The sequence below is a fragment of the Nanorana parkeri genome, unplaced genomic scaffold, assembly GCF_000935625.1.
Source record: "Nanorana parkeri isolate BGI_ZX_2015 unplaced genomic scaffold, ASM93562v1 scaffold2414, whole genome shotgun sequence".
NCBI classification, from domain to species: domain Eukaryota; kingdom Metazoa; phylum Chordata; class Amphibia; order Anura; family Dicroglossidae; genus Nanorana; species Nanorana parkeri.
The window spans coordinates 52,304-65,160 of record NW_017308682.1 but is presented as its reverse complement, the minus strand read 5'-3'; positions in this window follow the sequence as shown (position 1 = coordinate 65,160).

The following is a 12,857-nucleotide window of genomic DNA, read 5'->3' as shown; positions in this document are numbered from 1 at the left end:
ACTATGATTGGTTGCAGGGGTGGGCTGGGCGGGGCTGGCCACTCTAAGATCTTATCACAAGCGCTGCTAGAGTCCCTGCTATACATTCCACACAGTGAGTCACACTGAGCTGCTTCACACGGATCAGCTCACTCAGATGAATCGACTCCTCCAGTTCACTCAATAGAATTGATTCAAAAGAACGACTCGTTCAGGAACTGGACATCACTACTGTGTAGACATTGAACGTGGAAGGCTGAACTGACTTGTGCTGTGTCAGAGAACACGAGAGCTGCCAGGACTGGGTGAGTGTAGGGGGGACGGGGCTGTTAATAAGCAGCCGCTAAGAGGGGGTTGCAGAAGGTCTGTCTGTGTGTAACATGCGTGGGATGGGGGGGGGTCAGGAAGGAACACACAGCCAGGCAGGTATTGTAGTAGCTGTGCGGTGATGATAGCTGTGTTGTAATAGTTGTACTGTAATAACTTTTGCTGACATTAGGTATTCTAATTAATACCAGTTATGTAGCTGTGCTATAATAATAATAATAATAAATGTGGGTATTATAGAAGTACTGTTGTGGCAGCAGACAAAATGGCTCTCTGTGTTTAAATTCTCTGTGTTTTTGTACCTAGCACATAACTAGGGCCCCGACCTCTCCCTTCCTGTCACAAAGTGTAACTTTTTACCACAAATGCAAACCACAGCAGCTTGTGTCCGAGGACCCCTCCCTTTCCTGTCACAAGCTGTAACAGTTTGTGACGGATGTAAACCAAACATATGGTAAAATTGCAAATGCTGCTTGCTGATTGGCTTACAGCTGTATAAGGAATAAGATGTATAGGAAATATATGTGTATTGAAAATGTGTAATGTGACACAATTGTTATTATATGCAGTATATCACAGAAGTGAGTACACCCCTCACATTTTTGTAAATATTTTATATAATTTCATGAGACGACACAGAAGAAATGACACTTTGCTACAATGTAAAGTAATGAGTGTACAGCTTGTATATCAGAGTACATTTGCTGTCCCCTCCAAATAACTCAACACACAGCCATTAACCCCTTCATGACTGAGGCCTTTTTTTCATTTTTTGCACCCATGTTATATTCCACATTTTAGACCTGAAAATGACTTAAAACCCCCACACATTATATATTTTCTGAATATAGAATAAAATGGTGGTAGTTGCAATTTTTTATGTTGTGCAATATTAGCGCAACTCCTTATTAAACCCCAACATTTAGTGAAAAATGTAATTAAATGCCCCAAAACACAACAAAATACCCATTGTTTTAATGAAATATATAAGATGAGGTTACAACGAGTAAAACGATACCCAACATGCCCAGGTGCGTCCGTGAACCTGCGAAAAACTGAAGTACCCCAAAAAGTCCATAGAAGACGCTTTAAAAGCCCCCACAGGTCATCAATTTAGAGATACCCCAAAATACTGGCCCTAGAATTATTGCTCTCACTTCGGCGTGCGTGGCGATACCCAACATGTGTAGCGCGTTCGTCGGTTTCATACGTAGGTTGCGGGGGCGGGGGACTTTAAAAAGTTTTTTTAATTATTATAATTTAAAAAACTGTTTTTTTTACTTTACTTTGACTGCTATCACATGGGGGGCTTACAAGACCCTCCATGTGATAGCAGATGGTGGTGACAGGCACTCTTTAAGGTGATGCTGGGGGTCCGGAAGACCCCCAGTGTCACCTTTACACTAGAAATAAGCTATTTATAGCTGGGCTGCAGGATCCGAGAACTGACAGCCCAGGGACCGGAAGTGATGCAATCTGCATCGCTTCCGGTTCCATAGAACGGGGAGGGGATCGATGAATGGAAGTTCGTCGATCTCCTCCCCAGCTCCCTGCCGACACGTCCCGTACCCTGCGCCGTGCCCGCTGACCCTGTGGGGAGGTGACACCCCTGGTTTCCTGACAGGTGTGAATGGGGAGTAGGTGTGTTAAATTTGGTGTTATCGTTCTCACTCTCTCATACTGGTCACTGGAAGTTCAACATGGCACCTCATGGCAAAGAACTCTCTGAGGATCTGAAAAAAAGAATTGTTGCTCTACATAAAGATGGTCTAGGCTATATGAAGATTGCCTAGACCCTGAAACTGAGTTGCAGACCATACAGCAGTTTAACAGGGCAGGTTCCACTCAGAACAGGCCTCGCCATGGCCGACCAAAGAAGTTGAGTGCATGTGCTCAGCGTCATATCCAGAGGTTGTCTTTGGGAAATGGACGTATGAGTGCTGCCAGCATTGCTGCAGAGGTTGAAGGGGTGGGGAGGCAGCCTGTCAGTGCTCAGACCCTACGCCGCACACTGCATCAAATTGGTCTGCATGTCGTCCCAGAAGGAAGCCTCTTCTAAAGATGATGCACAAGAAAGCCCGCAAACAGTTTTCTGAAGACAAGCAGACTAAGGACACGGATTACTGGAACCATGTCCTGTGGTCTGATGAGACCAAGATAAACCTATTTGGTTCAGATGGTGTCAAGCGTGTGTGGCAGCAACCAGGTGAGGAGTACAAAGACAAGTGTGTCTTGCCTACAGTCAAGTATGGTGGTGGGGGTGTCATGGTCAGGGGCTGCATGAGTGCTGCCGGCACTGGGTAGCTACAGTTCATTGAGGGAACCATGAATGTCAACATGTACTGTGACATACTGAAGCAGAGCATGAGCCCCTCCCTTTGGAGACTGGGCCACAGGGCAGTATTCCAACATGATAACGACCCCAAATACACTTCCAAGATGACAAAAGCCTTGCTAAAGAAGCTGAGGGTAAAGGTGATAGACTTGCCAAGCATGTCTCCAGACCTAAACCCTATTGAGCATCTGTGGGGCATCCTCAAACGGAAGGTGGAGGAGCGCAAGGTCTCTAACATCCACCAGCTCCATGATGTCGTCATGGAGGAGTGGAAGAGGACTCCAGTGGCAACCTGTGAAGCTATGGTCAACTCCATGCCCAAGAGGGTTAAGTCAGTGCTGGAAAATAATGGTGGCCACACAAAATATTGACACTTTGGGCCCAATTTGGACATTTTCACTTAGGTGTGTACTCACTTTTGTTGCCAGTAGATTAGACATTAATGGCTGTGTATTGAGTTATTTTGAGGGGACAGCAAATGCACACTGATATACAAGCTGTACAGTTACTACTTTACATTGTAGCAAAGTGTCATTTCTTCTGCGTTGTCACATGACATGATATAATAATATATTTACAAAAATGTGAGGGGTGTACTCACTTCTGTGAGATACTGTATATGTTGTGACCGCCTCTAAAGGGAAACTCAGGGTTGTTGCAGTCGCCTGAGTCTTCTGCACAAAAAGAGATTTGTTTTCCTGAAGTCTGTGTCCGGAGTCCATTGCTGGTTTCCCAAAACTGTTTGCCACTACACTGTAATAACTGGGGGAATTGTGGAAATACTGTAACAATAGCTTGTTGTGGTACTAAAATAGTTGGGGGTATCGTAGCTGTATTGTAATACCTGAGGATATTATAGCTGTATTATCTGGGGGTATTATAGCTGTATTATGACTAGGGTGGGAGTTGGTGTTACAAGGTAATAAGTATGGGTACTGTAGCTGTCAGGGTAATACTTGTGGGTAGTATAACTGTACAGTAATAATATTAGTAGGAACTGTGCGGTGCTGAAACAATAAGAAGCACTGTGATAATAGTGGATTGTGGGGGTGCTCTGTAATAATTGTGGCCCCTGTGGTGGTACTGAAATAGTTGTGGGCATTGTTGCTGTACTTCTATATTGTGGGAGCCTTGGTTATACTGCAGTAGTTGTTGGGCAGAGTTGTGTGGCCGTGATAATTGTGGGCACTGCTGCTGTATTGTGATAATTGTGGTATAATGTCTACCTTGAGTGGAAATGTAACCCGTGTACATCATGTGCAATGTATGCACTTCTTGAACAACCGTTGGAGGGAGATTGCTGTTGCACACGGCGTGAGCTGGTTAGTTGTATGGATGCCCAGATTCTGGATCTAAAGACTTAACTGGCAACACTGTGGAGCATAAACAACATGGAGAGGAGCCTGGATCTGACTCATTAGGTCCTGGCGGAGGACATCATAGAGAAAGGTGGGGATATGGAGGAGCAGGATCCAGAGCTGGGCAGCTGGGTTACCATTAGAAGACGGGGTAGAGGGAAGAATGTTAGAGAGGCCAGTCCTGAATTGATGCACCCCAATAAATATGCCAGGTTACATGATTCTGGTGATGTTAGTTCAGGGGTTGCATTGCTAGAGCAGGATGTATTTCTGGTCATCCAAGGGAGTGACTGATCCAGTAAGGATGGGAGTAAGAAGATGGGAAAAGAGAGAGAGATCCTGGCAGTGGGGGAATCTATTATTAGAAATACGGATAGGCTAATCTGTCACCAGGACCAGGAACATCTGACAATCTGCTGCTTACTGAGGGCTCATGTTCGACATATTGCGGGATAGGTGGACAGATGTCTGGGTGGGGATGGGCATGACCCAGTTGTCATGGAAAACATTGGTATCAATGACAAAATTAGAGGTAGATGGAATGTCTTAAAAAATATTTTCAAGGACTTAGGTGCAAAATTAAAGAAAATGACCTCCAAGGATTATGGCGGAGGGAGAGGATATGGTGGTGACAATGAAGAGCAGGGATCAAGAGGGCCACTCAATATAGAGGGGATATATTAATGGGGGACAGGAGGCTTGCGCCCGTCAGTAGTGGGTTAAACTTATTAATGGCCAATATAGTAGGTCGGGAGGACGACAGTGTATATTACTGACGTGGAAGAATCACACAGCAAAAATGTCAAAAGTGTGTCAGTCATTTACGCACAGAAACCAAAAACAAGCTCAGTCATGAAGGGGTTAAAGGGTATGTACATGAATGCTAGAAGTCTAATTAACAAACTGGAGGACCTCAAACTTCTGTTACTTGAGGAGGACTTTGACTTTATGGGAGTAACAGAAAGATGGCTGGTCAGCTTGCATGACTGGGCAGTTAACATACATGGGTACAATCTGTTTCAGAGGGACAGGGTTTTTAGAAGGGGAAGAGGGGTATGCATGTATGTGAAGAACAATCTTCAGGTGTCAAAACTTGAAGACTTTGCTGATGGAAATTGTGGTGGTGCTGAATGTCTGTGGCTAGAACGAAATAAGCCTGAGGTTATTAGTAAATTAATTGTGGGGGTATGCTATAGACCCCCAAACATAAAGGAGGATGAGGAGACTCAACTCCTCTCACAGATTGAATTGGCCAGGAAAAAAGGGTACATCAATTATGCGGACATTGATTGGGCAAAAGGAACCGCACACTCAACCAAGGCTTGCCGTTTCCTGACCTTATTGAGAGACAGTTTCATGGAACAGATGGTAGAAGTCCCAACTAGGATGAATGCATCATCAGATCTAATAATATCAAACAACACAGAGCTGGTTACAGACATTGCAACTCTGGAATGCTTGGGTAACTGTGATCATAGGGTGATCACGTTCACAGTAGGTTACAGAAAAGAAAAAGTCAGGTTGGTGTGACAAGAACACTAAACTTAAAAAGGCAAACTTCAACAAGCTGCAATCCTCAATACATGATATCAAATGGGAGGAACTATTTATAAGAAAGAACACTGAGACTAAGTGGGGTTGTTTTAAGGATATACTAAACAATAGCATTAGCCAGGGCATACCATTGGGCAACAAAAATAAAGGAATAAAGGCAAAACCAGCCTTTCTGAATCTGGAGGTAAAACAACTAATCAATAAGAAGAAACTGGCATTTAAAAATAGAAGATGGAAGGTACAGAACTGGCCTTCCAGAACTGCAAAGAATGCTATAGAAAATGTAAACGTTCAATCCGGGCAGCTAGATTAGAGAATGAAAAATGTATTTCCACAGTTAGCAAAAACCCCAAAAATTCTTCAAATACATAAAGATAAAAAGGTAAGAAAGGAACAGGTGTGTCCCATTAAAGGTGAGAATGGGAGATTGATTACATTGTTTGGGAGATTGCACAAGTGTTAAATGCATTCTTCACAGAATTTACTCGGGACAGCGACGGGTTTAATGAACACAACAAGAATAGCACTGGGAGGAAAATACCACTGCGGTTGATGGAAGCTAGCAATCGGCGCAGACTAGAAAAATGTAATGTGAATAAATCCCCAGGACCAGATAACTTGCCCTCACAGGTACTTAAAGAGCTAAGTACGATAATAGCGAGGCCATTAATCCTAATGTTTAAGGACTCCATACTGACTGGGGAGGTACCAGCTGACTGGCGTAAAGCCACTGTTGTACCAATATTTAAAAAACGTTTGAGAAGCGTACCTGGGGATTATAGACCGGTCAGCTAAAAATCCATAGTATGCAAGTTATTTGAGGGAATGATAAGGACCATATTCATGAATGTGCTGATGGGCTTGATATCATGAGTAGTGATGGGCCAAACAGGCCCAAGTTCGGTTCAAAATTGAACTTTAGAACAAAAAGTTTAAATTCAAACTCAATGGGGGTAGAACTTTCAAAAATGATTGTCCCCTTTTAAGAGGGCTTTTATACAAGTTATTGGCCATAAAAGGTATATGGGGGTCCGCGTACTGCCCTGAGGGACAGGAATCAATGAGAAACAAAAAAGGTTTTAAAGGAGCAGTGATTTTAACATCACCTAAAGGGTAACAATAAAAATGAAAAATATCATGCCTGGGGGTCCCCTTAACCTGCCTGTAAAGTGACGGATCTGTACGATGTATAGAACCTGCTGCAGCAAAACTGACATTTCTAAAGAAAGAAAATTACTTTTTTGTTTGTTTTTATTCTTAAAGCGTGCAGTTCCCTTTCCCAAACAATACCAGAGCTTTTAGGTTAGGAGGAGCCACATTTTTTTTTAAAAAGCGTAGGGTTCCCCCTAAATGTCATTCCAGACCCTTAAGGTCTGGTAGAAATATTTAGGAGGGACCCCGTGTAAAAAAACACGTGTGTGGGGTTCCCCCTTAAAGTCATACCATTCCCTTAAGGTCAGGTAGGAATTTTGAGGAACCCCACCCCCCAAAATGGGGGAAGAACGTGGGGTCCCCCCTAAAATTCCATACCAGACCCTTGATTCGGGCATAGGCCTGGCAGGGCCGGAAAGGGGGGGGACGAGGAAGCAGAATACCAGGCCACATGCCCTTGGCACTGGAAAAGCACCTTGTCCCTGTGCTGATGGGGACAAGGGCCTCTTCCCCACAAGCCTTGGTGCGTTGGTTGCGGGGGGCGGGCGGCGGGCTTATTCACATCAGGGTACCTCTTTAATAGAGAGGCACCGAGATGCCCCCCTTTGAGAATGAGTAAGGGGTACTTGCCGAGGTCAAAAGCCGGGAGGTCAGATGCAGTACCGAGAGAATTTGAAGAAGAAGAATCCAATAAAACAGTCCGAGGTTAAAAAGGCAGGCAGCAACCGAGGAAGGTAGTTGAGGCAGAAAAATGGGTCAAAATCGAAGCAAACGGTGATATTCAGGGCAAGGCAGGAAAACAGGATACAATACACAAACAGGAGCTGAGAAGACAATCCAGCAACTAGGTGATATGTTGGTCCTGTTTATATAGGGAAGTGGGTCAATCATGTACCTCACTTCCAGTGCGCCTCTGGCGCATCTTGCTTGGCGCGTCTTTCCATGGCCAAGACTTGCTCTGCGCATGCGCGTGTTTATCCTCCTAGCGTGTTTATCCTCCTAGCGGGATTTGGCGCATGCGCAGAACGGGCATGATGCTTATACGTAGTGTACCTTGATTTTGATTTTTGACGATGATACCAAAATTTGTAGGGTCATAAACTCGACAGTGGACATAGAAATATTACAGGAAGATTTGGATAAAATAGGGGGTGGGCATCTATATGGCAGATGAGGCTTAATATTGAGACGTGTAAGGTTATGCATTTTGGAGTTAAAAATACAAGAGCAAGCTACTCATTAATGGGCGTTCCACTGAGGGAATCGGAGGGGGGAAAAGATTTGGGAGTCCTAGTGGACATCCACCTTAGTAGCCGCATGCAATGCCAGACAGCAGCATATAAGGTATAAAAAAGGGAATGTATTCTAAAGGCAAATTCATAATTCTGCTCCTGTACAAAACACTGGTCCGGCCACATCTTGAGTATGCGGTTCCGTTTAGGTCACCGATCCACAGAAGGGATGACCTTAAGCTGGAGAGAGTGCAGAGAAGGGCGACAAAGCTAATAAAGGGGTTAGATGACCTAAACTATGAGGAAAGACTGCAAGCATTAAACTTGTTCACTCTTGAAAGAGGAGACTGAGAGGGGACATGATATTAATGTACAAATTGTTTAATGGTGACGGGATAATCAGTAATAAACTGGTTACTCAGTTACTCACTGGTCAGTTCAGTCAAGACTACAAGAGGTCGCCACCGGAAACTGGAAGAGAAAGGGATTAATCTGAAACTGTAAAGGAGAGTCTATATTGTGAGAGCTGTAAAGTTTTTTTTGTTTGTTTTTATTCTTAAAGCGTGCAGTTCCCTTTCCCAAACAATACCAGAGCTTTTAGGTTAGGAGGAGCAACATTTTTTTTTAAAAAGCGTAGGGTTCCCCCTAAATGTCATTCCAGACCCTTAAGGTCTGGTAGAAATATTTAGGAGGGACCCCGTGTAAAAAAACAAAGTTTGTGGGGTTCCCCCTTAAAGTCATACCATTCCCTTAAGGTCAGGTAGGAATTTTGAGGAACCCCACCCCCCAAAATGGGGGAAGAACGTGGGGTCCCCCCTAAAATTCCATACCAGACCCTTGATTCGGGCATAGGCCTGGCAGGGCCGGAAAGGGGGGGGACGAGGAAGCAGAATACCAGGCCACATGCCCTTGGCACTGGAAAAGCACCTTGTCCCTGTGCTGATGGGGACAAGGGCCTCTTCCCCACAAGCCTTGGTGCGTTGGTTGCGGGGGGCGGGCGGCGGGCTTATTCACATCAGGGTACCTCTTTAATAGAGAGGCACCGAGATGCCCCCCTTTGAGAATGAGTAAGGGGTACTTGCCGAGGTCAAAAGCCGGGAGGTCAGATGCAGTACTGAGAGAATTTGAAGAAGAAGAATCCAATAAAACAGTCCGAGGTTAAAAAGGCAGTCAGCAACCGAGGAAGGTAGTTGAGGCAGAAAAATGGGTCAAAATCCAGGCAAACGGTGATATTCAGGGCAAGGCAGGAAAACAGGATACAATACACAAACAGGAGCTGAGAAGACAATCCAGCAACTAGGTGATATGTTGGTCCTGTTTATATAGGGAAGTGGGTCAATCATGTACCTCACTTCCAGTGCGCCTCTGGCGCATCTTGCTTGGCGCGTCTTTCCATGGCCAAGACTTGCTCTGCGCATGCGCGTGTTTATCCTCCCAGCGTGTTTATCCTCCTAGCGGGATTTGGCGCATGCGCAGAACGGGCATGATGCTTACACGTAGTGTACCTTGATTTTGATTTTTGACGATGATACCAAAATTTGTAGGGTCATAAACTCAACAGAAGACAGAAATATTACAGGAAGATTTGGATAAAATAGGGGGTGGGCATCTATATGGCAGATGAGGCTTAATATTGAGACGTGTAAGGTTATGCATTTTGGAGTTAAAAATACAAGAGCAAGCTACTCATTAATGGGCGTTCCACTGAGGGAATCGGAGGGGGGAAAAGATTTGGGAGTCCTAGTGGACATCCACCTTAGTAGCCGCATGCAATGCCAGACAGCAGCATATAAGGTATAAAAAAGGGAATGTATTCTAAAGGCAAATTCATAATTCTGCTCCTGTACAAAACACTGGTCCGGCCACATCTTGAGTATGCGGTTCCGTTTAGGTCACCGATCCACAGAAGGGATGACCTTAAGCTGGAGAGAGTGCAGAGAAGGGCGACAAAGCTAATAAAGGGGTTAGATGACCTAAACTATGAGGAAAGACTGCAAGCATTAAACTTGTTCACTCTTGAAAGAGGAGACTGAGAGGGGACATGATATTAATGTACAAATTGTTTAATGGTGACGGGATAATCAGTAATAAACTGGTTACTCAGTTACTCACTGGTCAGTTCAGTCAAGACTACAAGAGGTCGCCACCGGAAACTGGAAGAGAAAGGGATTAATCTGAAACTGTAAAGGAGAGTCTATATTGTGAGAGCTGTAAAGTTGTAGAACTCCCTTCCACAGACAGTGGTATCAGCTGAGAGTATGAAATCATTCAAGAACTATCTAGATACTTTTCTCAGTGCCCAAGATATACAGGGGTACAGGTCATCTTAGTAACACACAGACACACAAAACCCAAAAGGTTGAACTGAATGGATCTGTATCTTTATTCAACCTTAACTGTGTAACTTGGATATCAGTTATTTTTTTTCTCCCCCACTCCTCCCCCTTTCTAGCTCCCTCTTCTCTATCTCTCAGCGTATATATACTCAGGGCCGGCTTTGCAACAAGGCCATCGAGGCCCTGCCTTGGGGCGGCAGCGGTGTGGAATCTCCCAATGCCCAGGATATGCAGTTCTATAGGCACCAGGCGGTACGTTGTTTTCTACATGTAGCCCTGCTTTGTGAAAGCAGGGCTAAGTGTAGAGTGAGGAAGCCACTTGTTTATTTCCAAGTGATCTCGGTGATGTCACTGAGAACACTTGTAAGAAGAAAGCAGCCAGTCCGTCCTCCCCCCGCACCCCCCACACGCCTACCTCTCTCCTTGCCAGCTCCGTCCTCCCGCCTCCATCCTCACCCCACCGCTGAGCATCTCTCCTCGCTGGCCACCAATGTCTTCAGGATGGAAAGTGGCAGGGTTAAAAGTAACCCTGTCGCTCCCTGTAAGCAGTGAGAGGGGAGAGCAATCTTCCCCTCTCACCTGTCACAGTAGTTCCAGCACAGTGCTGTGCTAGAACTCTTGTATTGGAGGTGACAGGTTCAATAAAGATAACATGTCACCTCCAAATGCTATCAGACAGGGGCTCTTTAGCTCCTGTGTTATTTCTTATTATTTAATAAAGTTAAATAATAAGAAATAACATTGAAATTAAAAAAATAAAAAAGTGATTAAAAAGTAAAAAATTAGAAAATAATAATAAAAACAAATAAGAAAATAATTATAAAAAATTAGGGGTGCGGAAATTAACGCTTAATCCATCAATTAATCGTTAATTTATTTGATCGATCAAAATTATTTTGATCGATCAAAGTACTCACCTCTCCGCCGACATCGACGTCACCGGACTCCTCCCCCCCTCCCCGAGTGGCTCTGTCGGCTAACGAAGGGAAGGGGGGAGGAGTCGGGTGATGTAGTTGTCCGTGATGGGTAACGAAGGGAAGGAGGGAGGAGTCCGTTGACGTCGATGTCCGTGACGTCACCGGACTCCTCCCCCTTCCCTTCGTTACCTCAGCTGCGAGGACCCAGCAGCAGCCACCTGATACAGAGACCCGCCTCGATGTTCCCGGCCGCTGTCCCCCCACGCTGGTATGTTTTTTTTACAGCACCCTGCTCAAGCTATAGAACATGGAATAGAATATGGCTGAAACTGACTATATTCTATTCCATGTTCTATAATGTCATTGTACTACTAGGAAACTACAAGTCGGCAGTTCAGCTGCGACTTGTAGTTCCCTGTATGATAGAAGGCTGTTTTAATTACTGTCCTCATGAAAGTACTAGTAATACAAAGTCATTATAGAAACATTGAATAGAATATAGTTGAGTTCAAAAGTTACTGTACTATAATGGCATTGTATTTTCATGAGGAAAGTAATTAAAATAGCCTTCTATCATACAGGGAACTACAAGTCCCAGCATGCACTCACTGTCCCTGTACAACTCTCACATATCACGCAGGGAACTACTGCAGGGGGCTTGCATGCTGGAACTTGTAGTTCCCTGGGTGATTTATGTGGGGGACGGTGTACAAAGACCATAAGGGCATGCTGGGACATGTAGTTCCCTGGGTGATGTGGAGAGGTGTACAGGGGCAATGAAGGCATGCTGGTTGTAGTTGAACTGCAAGTCCCAGCATGCCTTCATTCTTATATACCAGGGTCGCAGGCACTGGTGTTCTGCTACTGGGGGGTTGGGGAAAGTCTCCTGGTTCATTTGTTAAATAATAAGAAATAACATTGAAATTAAAAAAATAAAAAAGTGATTAAAAAGTAAAAAATAATGAGAAAATAATTATAAAAAACAAATAAGAAAATAATAATAAAAAATAATAAATAATAAGATAAACAATTATAAAAAATAAAAAAAAGTAAAAGATGATAAGATAAATAAAAATGAAAAAAAAGTGATAAAGTAAAAAAATGAACAAGAAACAAAAATTAAAAGTAACTCTGTAACTGACTAAGTAAAAGATGATAAGATAAATAAAAATGTTAAAAAGTAATAAATAAATAAAATTAAAAAAAGTAGGAAAATAAAGAAAACAATTAACAAGAATTAAACAAACAGCAATTTACACTAACCCTGCCACCCCTGCCATCCGATTGCCATTTTCCATTGGGGTAGGGGGGTTGGCGTTGAGGGAAGCGCATTGAGGAACCTGGCCTTGGGGCACCAGGGAGAGTAAATCTGTCCCTGTATATAATGTATATATTTATATGGTAAAACATGATCCAAACTAAATTTTTCTACATTACAATAAGTGAGTTACAGGATTTAAGGAATCTGTCTGTATTCTGGGAATAGCTAAGTGAAAGAGCAAACATCTTTGCTGCACCAATCCCCAGCAGTGGAGACTCAGAGCCCAGTAAAAAGAATTGCAATATACATGGTTATTCACTAAAGAGCTTAAGGATCGAGTCTTAGCTTCGACTGATCCTTCGGCTCTCTTTGGCCACCGGAGTCCTTCGGTTCAGTTAAACTGAAG